Genomic DNA, 13,978 nt, shown 5'->3' with positions numbered 1-13,978 from the left:
AAAATCTGGAAGATTTTGAAAGGAACACCGGCAAAGATAACCTAGTGTGTGTGGACCACATGTATGTCCATGTGAAAAACTTAATTCCAGAGGCACATTTAAGATGCAAGCTGAATAGTATCATAGAAAAGTACCTGAGAATTAAAAAGAACAAAGGGTAATTGCATCAAACACAACAAAAATTGTACCACATCAGATTTGTATGTTATCTTTACATGCTTTTAGATGATGTAATGAAAAGGTAGATAAACCCTCAAAGGAAGAAACTAGTATAGCAAGAGATGCGCCTGTGGAGAGAGAACATTCCCATGAAGAAGAGGAAGAACAATTAAACCCCGAGGCAGAGGTAGAGAGAGGTAGAGAGAGAGGCAGAGGTAGAGAGAGGTAGAGAGAGAGAGAGATGAGCCTACAATTGAATGTTGAGAGGCTTTGAGAGGAGACAACTATAAGAGCGGAACTGACTTGTGATGGTGTGGAGGAAGAGTGCATTGTCCCTATTCTTGTGCCCTTTTCATTTATACTCGGTTAGTTTGAATATGTGTTAACTACATATATTCAAAATGTCTTCGACATAAGAGAAGATTCTTGCCTTGCAATAATTTCTCAGAATTTACAAGCAGATGCTGGGTTGATGAGAACCTAGTCAAGAATTTGGGTCTAGATTTGAAGTTAAAAAAATAATGAATTCATGGATGCTACAAGTATATTATCTCTTGTGTATAGTGATGCTCCTAAGTTTGAGGTATAAGGTATTCCAAACACCATAACTGTAAGATTCCTCCCTCGAGCTTTTGAGGTGTAAAGGTGTAAGAACCTCTCCTTCTGTTCTTGAAATTATTCCCCTCTCTGAAATAGAAGAAAGATCTTGTTTTACCCTGCTTCAGTCCTTAGAGAGAGAAAATATCTAGAGAGAGATAATCTAAAATTGAGATATCTTTGGATATAAAAATCTTCCTAGTGTCTAAAATGGATTCCCTTGTAACAGAAATTCAAAATGAACTTTCCAAGGTGCATTAGGAATTAATTGAAAATGTGTATAAGGGACCTTAGCCTAAGGGTCTATATTTTCAAAAAAATTTGGATTATGGTCCTAAGGTTCCAATGGGCCAATTGGATTAATCCAAGTGTTGGGATGAGATAAATCTAAAAGAATAAAATAAAATACCAAAAAATAAGTAAATGCTCACATAAGATGAAGAGTTGACTGAGTACAAGGTTTATTAGTTAAAAATAATATTACTAAAAAAATGAGATATTTTTGAATAATGATGCATTTTTGACACCTTGGTAAGGAGAGGGTGACTCTTGAGGTAGGCGCCTATTTCACATGTGTGGAAGGGTTTTTAATTCAAAAAAATTGTGATATTTTTATCTCTCCTCTCTCCTGGATCAAACCAAATAAAAAAGGGAGCCAAACTGGTCCAAATCTTGTCTAAATTAAGTCAAACTGAACCTGGAAAATTCTAGAACCTAGTTGAACTTAGTTAGTGGCCTCCCTCACCTATAAATAGACCCTTAGTCTTTTGTAAAAAAAAATATGGGAGCTATACTATGCCATTATTATATTAAAATAGATGTATTTTCTATTATCTCTTAAATTTTTCTCTCTCTTTCTTGGAAGCTTGGAGCTCTCTCTCTCTCTCTCTCTACAACAACTCTTGGAGTTGCTCTTCTACTCTTGGTGGATGAATTGATTGGTCAAGGGATTGCTAAAAATAGAGAATCAAGTTAAACTTGGAGGTAAAATTAAATTTTTATGGTTTTTTTCAATTCATCTCAATGAATTTCTTTTTGGAGTTGCTCTTCTCCTCTTGGTGGACCAATTGATTGGTCGGGGGATTCATTGCTAAAAATAGAGAATCAAGTTAAACTTGGAGGTAAAATTAAATTTTTATGATTTTTTTCAATTTATCTCATTGAATTTCTTCTTCTCAACCCCTCTCAAGCTTGAGAAGCTTTCTAAATAATTATTTTAATTCAAATCAAGCTTTTTCTTAAAGTCTTAATGCTTAATTAAGAGAGTTAATATTTATGCTTATTTGTAATGCTTTCTTTAAGTAAATCTCTCTCTCTCTCTCTCTAAAAGAATAGCCATCTTTATGGCTAAATCTCTTGAAAAAGGATGCTTCTCAATGATAGTCTCTTAATTGAAGGCTAAACTCTAGGCTTGATAAGCTAGAGATTAAGCAAATGGTATTTTTTATGATTTTGTGTTAACAAAATAATGGTTATTTCTTTTAGATTATTTATAAGTAGTTAAAAACTACTTTGATTGATTCTAAATGAGAAATAGATTATCCTATCAATTTGAAAAAAGAGATATAATGGAATTAGCTTAATTTAGTGAGATAATCATAATTAAGTTTATGATTATGATTAAAATTATGATTTAAATTCATAGTTTAATTTTAAGTATAAAAGAGAAACTACTATCATATTTTCATTACAAGCTTTTATTCTTTAGAAAAAAAATAAGAATTATCAGTAATAATAGCGAAGCTATGGTAAAATTTTTAAAAAATAATACATATCTTATTTTTATGCATAATGCTAAAAGAGGACTTCTTACCATATTCTAGGATTGGACATCCTATGCTAAAAGAATTATTTTTATCATATTCATGAGAAATATTTTTTTTATAATTATGCACAATTAATTGATTATGAGAAAAGAGTAAATTTTGATAAATTTATTTTAATACAAAAGGAGGAATTTTCATGATATTTGAGATCCAAGTAATTAAATGGTAAAAGAGAAATTTTTGGCATAATTCAAATTATGAGTATTTATCAAAAGTGAAATTTTAAGCATTATAAATTTTATTGAAAAATATGGGTAGAATTGATTTTTATAAATCCCCTGACTCTTTTACTAAAAAAGAAGAATATTGAATATATTTCACTTGAGAAATTTGAGAAAGAATACGAAAAAATCCATCGAGAAAAAGTACCTTTAACTAGGCCAAGCAATTGGCAGAAACTTGAAAAAGTCCCATCGGTATATCGAAAGTAGAATAAGACTAAATGTGAATGCGATGTGATAAGATGTGAATGTGATGTGATGATATCTGAATGGATGTGGATGTGGATATGAATGTGATAAGATGTGTATGTGATATGATAAGATGTGAATGTGATGTGAGGAGATGTGAGTGGATGTGGATAAGATGTGATGTGATGTAAATGGATGTAAATGTGATGTGATAAGATGTGATGTGATGTAAATGGATGTGGATATGAATGTGATGAAATGTGGATGAGATGTGATGTGATGTAAATGGACGTGGATGTGAATGTGAGTGATAAGATGTGAATGTGATGTGATGCCATATAAATGGATGTGGATGTGGATGTGAATGTGATGATATGTGAATGGTGTGATGTGATGTAAATGGATGAGAATGATATGTGAATGATGTGATGTGATGTAAATGGATGAGAATGAGATGTGAAGTGATAGATGCGCATGTGAATGAATGGATGGATGTGGATAGATGTGAATGTGAATGAATGGATGGATGTGGATGAATGTGATGAGATGCGAATGGATGTGATGAGATATGGATAGATGTGGACGTGATGTAATGTGGATGGAATGAATAAGATGTGATGTGGATAGATGTGGACGTAATGTAATGTGGATGGAATGAATGTGACGTGATGTGGATGGAGTGAATGTGATGTGGATGGAATGTATGTGATGTGATGTGAATGCAATGAATGTGATGGATGTGAATGGATGTGATGAGATAAGAGTAGATGTGATGAGATGTGAGTGGATGTGATGAGATGTAAATGGATGTGAATGTGATGTGATGAGATGTGAATGGATGTGATGAGATGTGAATGATGTAATAAGATGTGAATGGATGTGAATGTGAATGTAATAAGATGTGAATGGATGTGAATGTGATGTGATGAGATGTGAATGGATATAATAAGATGTGAATGGATGTGAATGTGATGTGATGAGATGTAAATGGATGCGATGAGATGTAAATGGATTGAATGTGATGTGATGATATTTGAATAGATGTGATGTGATGTGAATATGATATGATGAGATATAAATGGATGTGATGAGATGTGAATGGATGAGATGTGATGTGATGTGATGTGAATGGATGAGATGTGATGTGATGGGATGTGAATGGATGAGATGTGATGTGATGTGAATCGGGGTAGATGTGAATGGATGAGATGTGATGTGATGTGATGTGGATCAGGATAGATGTGAATGGATGAGATGTGATATGAAGTGATGTGGATCGGGGTAGATGTGAATGGATGAGATGTGATGTGAATGAAAGTGATGTGGATATGGATAGATGTGAATGGACGAGATGTGATGTGGATGGACGTGATGTGATATGGATAAATGTGATGAGATGTAATACGATATGATTGGATGAGAATGGATGAAGGATGATGGAAATAGATATGACTGGATGTGGAATAAGCAAAGTGAATTGATTTGGAAGAATGTGGAATAACGAGAAATGACGTGGAACAATGTGGAAAGATGAGAGTTCGTTAGAAACTGTATTTATGACCTGTTTTTAAATGACTGTTTTATGTCAAGAATGCGGGGAAAGCATTTTGATCATCTTGTGAATGAGGTCATGGAAACCTAAGTGATAAAGTTACAACAGCTAACAGAGAGTCAATGGAGGACGTCTCGCATAGCAAGGTCTCGACCGAGGTCTTGACCAGCCTCGGTTCTGTGAGATCCCGGTCTCCACCGCGCAACGGATTCAGGGTACTAGCAGCAGAAGTAGCACATCGTGCGCGGGTAGGGGTCTCACACTCGGGGCCTCGCCCACGGATATCTGGACAAGAGACTAATCCGTCGGTTTGTCCAAAAACCGAAACCGGAAAAACTTCCTTTACCCGGAAAGCACGGGCGATTCCACCAGGATAACTCTTTACTCTAACGTAGTCAAGATCATTACTGATCAAACTGATCTGACTGCACCTTTAACGGTACTTGGTCAAATCAAGGAAGAAACTTGCACTTGGATCATTGGGATCAACGCTTTTTTCCCCATCAAGAGGCACAGCCGTTGATTCCCATCCATAGAACAATTTCTATCTGGGATTTACTTCATCTATCGTAATAATAGAAATTAAATCTCGATTTACGGATCCATCAGTCCAGCCTAACCCCATCCAGTCCCATGGGTTAGCCAACCGCCCAACCACTGTAGTGATGGGATCCAATTAAGAATTTGGTTAGGTTTTGTCCCGGGTACCAAGGAAAAGAGTTCCAAGGCCCCCTAGCCGGAAGTTCATGCAAACATAAAACTAGTCACACCACTTACACACCCAATATGAAATTGCTTTTTTCTTAGCATCAACTAGCTTTAAAACAATCCTTTAATAAAACCATTATGTCACTGATGACAATCCTCAAAGTCTCTGGTTGAATCCTTATTTCCAGTCATTCTTTCATCGGTGTACTTATGGCATCATTGGCAATCAGAACGCTCACCACCTGTTCTCTCAGGGGCCTTTTCCATAGTTCCTAGCTCATAGTAACCGGCAATATATTCATATAATAGAATGGAATCTCCGTGGAAGATTAGCAAGATCAACCCACAGATCCATATAAAAGAGCCATGGACTCATCCGTTGAGGACCAGCAAGGTCAATCAACCAGATCCATGCCCGGTTTCAGAAAACAACTCTTATTCCTTGTTCCAATATCTTCCACGACGCACGTGTGGGTATCTTCGGCGACCCAGAGCCCGAGCACCGTATGGTCAGCACCCTCTAGGATCCTTCGCAGTGACCTAGCGCTTCACTCATAGGCCGCTTCCTTGGTCCCTCATCCACCGTACCGGAAGCTCCATTTAAATCGAACCGAGGCTGGTCAAGACCTCGGTCGACCTTGCTATGCGAGACGTCCTCCATTGACTCTCCGTCAGCAGTTGCAACTTTAACAGTTAGGTCTTCATGACCTTAATCCACAAGACGGTCAAAATGCTTCCCCAGCATTCTTGACATAAAACAGTCCTTTACAAACAGTCACAAAATACAGTTTCTAAATCGAACTCTCGTCTTTCCACATTATCCCTCCTTAGTCCACATTACTTATTCCACATTCCATTCAATGTGTACTCATTCTCATCCATTTCCTTATATCGACGACACATTAACTCACATACACATTCACATTCACATCCATACATCCACATCTACATGCATACATCCATTTTTACATCCTCATTTATACATCCACATCCCATATCCACATTCATACATACACATCCATATCCACATCCATACATCCACATCCACATCCACATTCACATACATACATCCACATCTACATGCTTACCTCCATTTTCACATCCTCATTTATACATCCACATCCCATATCCACATTCATACATACACATCCATATCCATATCCATACATCCACATCCACATCCACATTCACATCCATACATCCACATCTACATGCATATATCATTTTTCACATCCTCATTCATACGTCCACATCCACATACATATATCCATATCCATATCTACACCCATACATCCACATCCACTTCCACTTTCACATGCATACATCCACATCTACATGCATACATCCATTTTCACATCCTCATTCATACATACATCCACATCCGTATCTACATCCATTCTTGCCCTATCACAACCCATATACATCTTATCCCATCACATACACTTCTTACCTCATCCCATACACATCTTATCACATCTTGACTCATCTTATCACTTCCTAACTCATCTCATATGCATCTTATCACATCTTATCACATCCCATACACCTCTTATCACATCCTATCACATCTCATACACATCTTATCACATCCTATCACATCTCATACACCTCTTATCACATCCTATCACTTTCCATACACATCTTATCACATCTTATCACATCCCATACACCTCTTATCACATCCTATCACATCTCATACACATCTTATTACATTCTATCACATCTCATACACCTCTTATCACATCCTATCACTTTCCATACACATCTTATCACAGCTTATCACATCTCATACACCTCTTATCACATCCTATCACTTCCCATATCTATATATAGAATACAGGAGAATTCTTATATAAGATTTCTGTACACATTTATTTATGCATAAATTCCATTTAAGGAGACTAACACTTTCAAAATAAAAATCAATCTTTTATGCATCTTCCTATGCATAAATTCATTTTAAATAAAAATGACACTTTTGAATTCAAATTCAATCTTTTATGCATCTTCCTATGCATAAATTCAATTTGGATGAGAATAACACTTTTGAATTGAAATTCCATTCTTTTATGCATCTTCCTATGCATAAATTCAATTTGGTAGGAATTACACTTTTAGAATAAAAGAATTTCTCTTATGCATCTAAGTTATGCGTAAAATCCATTTATGATGAAAATCACACTTTTAGTATAAAAAGAATATCTTTTATGCATACCTCTATGCATGAAATTCAATATGATAAAAGTAACACTTTTACAATAAAATAATCAACTTTTATGCATACCTCTATGCATGAAATCCAATTATGATAAAAGCAACACTTTTATAATAAAATAATCAACTTTTATGCATACCTCTATGCATGAAATCCAATTATGATAAAAGCAATACTTTTATAATAAAATAGTCAACTTTTATGCATACCTCTATGCATGAAATTCAATTATGATATAAGAAACACTTTTATATTAAAATAATAATTCTTTTATGCATATAAAAAAGAAACACTTTTATATTAAAATAATAATTCTTTTATGCATACCTCTATGCATGAAATTCAAATATGATAAAAGAAACACTTTTATATTAAAATAATAATTCTTTTATGCATACCTCTATGCATGAAATCCAAATATGATAAAAGTAACACTTTTACAATAAAATAATCATCAATTATGCATAACATAAAAATCAATTTCTCCATGATTACAATAAAATTCTTTCAATTAATCTAGGATGATAATTCCTAGAATATGGTAGGAAGTTCTCTTTTCATGCTTTGAATAAAATTATTTTATGTATAATTTTTATAAAAATTTTGCCATAGCTCCGCTACTATGACTGATAAATCTCAATTTATTTTAAAGGATAAAGCTTATCATTAAGAAAATGATTAGAATGATCCCTAATTGGATCATTAATCCAATTGGATTGAATCATTAATATTGGGTTAATGATCTCTAATTGGATCATTAACCCAATAATGGATTGAATCATTAATATTCATGAAATACATAAACTAAAAGCATAGAAAAAAGCCATTAATTTGACCTCAAGCATAGATTAATCTTGGATTAAGGAAAAGCTTTATGAAAAGCTTTATTTGGATTGAGAATGGGTCATGAGTATGACCATTTCTTGAGTGAGAGAGAGAAATTACATAAAAACCATTAGAATTAAGCATAAATGGAAATTTATGTAATTCTTAATTTCAATAGCATTCATCAAATTATGTAACTCTTCACTACCATTCATCAATTAACTTCAATAACATTCAAAAACCATTCCAATTAAGCTTCTCAAGCTTGAGAGGGGTTGAGAAGAGAGATACATTGAGAAATTATAAAAAATGATCAAAATTCACTAATTACCTTACAAATTGCTGATTCTTTGTTCACGGTAGAGGCCCCCAACCAATCAATTGGTTAAGTATGTTGATGGAGCCACCAATGGGGATTGAAGAAAGAGGGAAGCTCCAAAAACTAGTGAATTATTAATGAATTCATAGTTCTTGGCTTAAGTGGAGTAGAGTAACGATGCATAAACACTATATATTTTTCAACAAGGGGGAGGCTTCTATTTATAGGAAAAATTGAGCTCCTAACCAAACAAACTGATTCTAGAATTTTCTAAATCAGTTTGGTCAATATTTGATCATTTTTAGGTCAGTTAAGCTAACTTTTTGGAACTAGACTTGAATGAGGAGAGAGGAGAGATGAAATATCTCAATTTTTATGAGTTTAAAACTCATTCAAGCATGTGAAATATGCACCTCCTTTAAAGAACTCCCTTTCCTTACATATGTGTCAAAATGGAATCATTATACCTAAAATATCTCATATTTTTTAATATTGCTCATAGTTTTTTACTAATAAACCTTGTACATTTTCAACTCTTCATCTTATGTGAAATATGCACCTCCTTTAAAGAACTCCCCTTCCTTACATATGTGTCAAAATGGAATCATTATACCCAAAATATCTCATATTTTTAATATTGCTCATAGTTTTTTACTAATAAACCTTGTACATTTTCAACTCTTCATCTTATGTGAGCATTTACTCATTTTTGGATACCCAAAATATCTCATATTTTTAATATTGCTCATAGTTTTTTACTAATAAGCCTTGTACATTTTCAACTCTTCATGTTATGTGAGCATTTACTCATTTTTGGGTATCTTCTTTTACAAATTGGATTTATCTCCTCCCTACACATGGATTGATGCTATTGGCCCATAGGAACCTTAATTGGACCATAATCCAAAAATTTCTGAAAATCTAGACCCTTAGGCTAAGGTCCTTTATACCCATTTCCAATTAATTCCAATTGCACATTGGAAAGTTCTTTTTGAATTTCTGTTTCAGGGGAACTTATTTTAATAAGATGAGATAATTTTCTATCCAAAAATATTAAAAATCTGAATATTCTCTCTCTAGAATATTTTCTCTCTCTAGGTTAAAACAGTTAGAAACAAGTCTTTTATCTTTCTGAAGAGGGATTGATTACAGGGGAAGATGCTGGACATTTTGAGAGGCTGGGGAGGAATCTTACATTCTCTCCCACTTGAAAAACGCGAGTGGGGGTAATTTCGCAAGATGCACAAGTATGAGACTGAGAGAAAATTATTAATTAAGATTAATCACCAATTAAAAAAGTCTCAAAGAGAGTAAGGGTCAAGACAAGAACAAGATTTAAACTTTATTCATTCTTGGAACATATACAGTAAAGATAGAAGAACTCTTTACACTTCCATAAGCCCGTCCATCATATGATCACAAAAGCAGCACTCATCACAAGCTGCGCACGTATAAGGTAACTCATCTATGGGAATGATTCTGTTGGTTATTGCCGCACCTATCTCAGTGGTATGAGGTGATCTAACAAAAGGACCTCTGAGAGAGGCAAGCCAAAAACGGGGTAAAGGCATATCTTCTGATGAGGAAGAAAACACGCCAGTAAGAAGACCCGCTCAGAAAACCCAAGATGTCTTGATCTCATGACGCAGTAGTATCGGGGACCCAAACCCAAAGCTTCAATAATCATGGCCAAGCAGACATTGTTACGAAAGTGCTGTTGACCCCAGGGTGTTACCCTAGTTATGTCTTGATAGGTCCGCCATTTGGTCTGAGCTACAGAAGTTCCTAGGTGAGGAAAAAGTGAGCGCCCATACTGTTCTATAAAATCCTTCTTCACAGACTCGCTTGCGTCTTGAAGGTGAGAAATCATCATGGATAAAACTAATTCTTGTTGCCAAGCCATGAAGGAGATTAAGAAAGAAACGAGATCGATGGAAGTAAGATTACTGTGAGCGACAAGTAAAAGTTACGACTTATATAAAGGAAGGAGCTAGCGTAACCTAGAAGCCAACGGTATCTTGCCACTGAAGTTTTACCGTCTTTCCATGATTTGGGTTTGGCACATTTTTCTATAGAAGGCTTTAAGAACTTTGAGATGAAGAGATAAAAGAAGCTTGTAGGCTAAGTCACCTACTTTCATTGAATTCAGATATAAGGCTCACAATATCTGGGGGATAACTTCTTATACTCCCCAAGAGATAAAGAACTTCTTTTGGGCCGTACTCGAATGAAAACCAAAACCTTGGTATCCAAAACACCGATTTTCACTTCTGAACTCATTGTTCTGAATCCTTAAAACAGGCGTGACTCCTGAGAAGTATTCTAGGGAGAGGGTCTTCCTTTTTTTAAACAGAATCTTTCTTTTATTTTAGAGAGGGAATAATTATAAGATCAAAAAGGGAGATTCTTACTCTTGTATACCTCGAAGGCTAGGGAGGAATCTTACATTCTACCCCACTTAAAAAAGTGCAAGATGTCCTCATCTCGCAAGGTAGAGGACAACTCTTTTTCTTAAGATCCAATTTTATTCTGGGGTTCCTTATATTCTGGTCAACCCAACAGAATACTGGGATAAATATCCCTTAGAACTCATCATTAAATAACAATTCATTCAGATCATATCATTCATATCTTTAACATGATAATGGTCCATTAGACCGAAAAATTTCCTTCTGAACATTCCTCCACGGGAATTTCAGTCAAGTAAGTTCTCAATTTGTCATCCCTTAACTTGATCTAACGGTCAAGTGTTAACAGTAGCAATTTGATAGCACAATCCACTAATCTCATAGTGATTTGCTGAAATCATTATCATCATTTATCATCACAGGGACTCGTCCCATTCATCCTCATTGTAGTTTTGCTGAAATCATTATCATCATTTATCATCATTATCATCACAGGGACTCGTCCCATTCATCCTCATTGTAGTTTTGCTGAAATCATTATCATCATTATCATCATTTATCATCATTATCATCACAAGGACTCGTCCCATTCATCCTCATTGTAGTTTTGCTCAAGTTATTATATTTCAACTAAATTTCAAAAATCATCATTTTTCAATCAGAATCCAAATCAATTCATCAGTTCTCAAACAAAATTAAAATCATATCAACCACATTCGAAATCATCATCTGGATAGCATTAACGCTTATAATTTCAAGTCTTAGATTTACTCGTATATACTGCCGGTAAAGAGCTGCAGTTATACCCTCGGTATATACGGGTCGTCATAATACTTAGAACTATAAGGTAAATACCATCATGTCTAGGCCTCAAGCAAGTCACGGTTCCATACAATTGCGGTACTTCCATTTGAAGACCCAATTACTAATTTATGAATTTTCAGATTGAATATCAATTTGTATGAATAATATCACACAATTACAACCTTTTTGATTCTTGATAAATTTTTGATATATTTGGCTTCTCGGTTGATCCTCATTGACCAAAAAGCTCTGATACCAACTGTGAGATCCCGGTCTCCACCGCGCAACGGATTCAGGGTACTAGCAGCAGAAGTAGCACATCGTGCGCGGGTAGGGGTCTCACACTCGGGGCCTCGCCCACAGATATCCGAACAAGAGACTAATCCGTCGGTTTGTCCAAAAACCGAAACCGGAAAAACTTCCTTTACCCAGAAAGCACGGGCGATTCCACCAGGATAACTCTTTACTCTAACGTAGTCAAGATCATTACTGATCAAACTGATCTGACTGCACCTTTAACGGTACTTGGTCAAATCAAGGAAGAAACTTGCACTTGGATCATTGGGATCAACGCTTTTTTCCCCATCAAGAGGCACAGCCGTTGATTCCCATCCATAGAACAATTTCTATCTGGGATTTACTTCATCTATCGTAATAATAGAAATTAAATCTCGATTTACGGATCCATCAGTCCAGCCTAACCCCATCCAGTCCCATGGGTTAGCCAACCGCCCAACCACTGTAGTGATGGGATCCAATTAAGAATTTGGTTAGGTCTTGTCCCGGGTACCAAGGAAAAGAGTTCCAAGGCCCCCTAGCCGGAAGTTCATGCAAACATAAAACTAGTCACACCACTTACACACCCAATATGAAATTGCCTTTTTCTTAGCATCAACTAGCTTTAAAACAATCCTTTAATAAAACCATTATGTCACTGATGACAATCCTCAAAGTCTCTGATTGAATCCTTATTTCCAGTCATTCTTTCATCGGTGTACTTATGGCATCATTGGCAACCAGAACGCTCACCACCTGTTCTCTCAGGGGCCTTTTCCATAGTTCCTAGCTCATAGTAACCGGCAATATATTCATATAATAGAATGGAATCTCCGTGGAAGATCAGCAAGATCAACCCACAGATCCATATAAAAGAGCCATGGACTCATCCGTTGAGGACCAGCAAGGTCAATCAACCAGATCCATGCCCGGTTTCAGAAAACAACTCTTATTCCTTGTTCCAATATCTTCCACGATGCACGTGTGGGTATCTTCGGCGACCCAGAGCCCGAGCACCGTATGGTCAGCACCCTCTAGAATCCTTCGCAGGTGACCTAGCGCTTCACTCATAGGCCGCTTCCTTGGTCCCTCATCCACCGTACCGGAAGCTCACCATTTAAATCGAACCGAGGCTGGTCAAGACCTCGGTCGACCTTGCTATGCGAGACGTCCTCCATTGACTCTCCGTCAGCAGTTGCAACTTTAACAGTTAGGTCTTCATGACCTTAATCCACAAGACGGTCAAAATGCTTCCCCAGCATTCTTGACATAAAACAGTCATTTACAAACAGTCACAAAATACAGTTTCTAAATCGAACTCTCGTCTTTCCACATTATCCCTCCTTAGTCCACATTACTTATTCCACATTCCATTCAATGTGTACTCATTCTCATCCATTTCCTTATATCGACGACACATTAATTCACATACACATTCACATTCACATCCATACATCCACATCTACATGCATACATTCATTTTTACATCCTCATTTATACATCCACATCCCATATCCACATTCATACATACACATCCATATCCACATCCATACATCCACATCCACATCCACATTCACATACATACATCCACATCTACATGCTTACCTCCATTTCCACATCTACATGCTTACCTCCATTTTCACATCCTCATTTATACATCCACATCCCATATCCACATTCATACATACACATCCATATCCATATCCATACATCCACATCCACATCCGCATTCACATCCATACATCCACATCTACATGCATATATCATTTTTCACATCCTCATTCATACGTCCACATCCACATACATATATCCATATCCATATCTACACCCATACATCCACATCCACTTCCACTTTCACATGCATACATCCACATCTACA

Source organism: Cibotium barometz, chromosome 49 (genome assembly GCF_041138505.1).
Source record: "Cibotium barometz isolate CiBa-2024 chromosome 49, ASM4113850v1, whole genome shotgun sequence".
Lineage (NCBI taxonomy): Eukaryota > Viridiplantae > Streptophyta > Polypodiopsida > Cyatheales > Cibotiaceae > Cibotium > Cibotium barometz.
The sequence above is the reverse complement of the archived record's forward strand: the minus strand, read 5'-3'. Positions refer to the sequence as shown.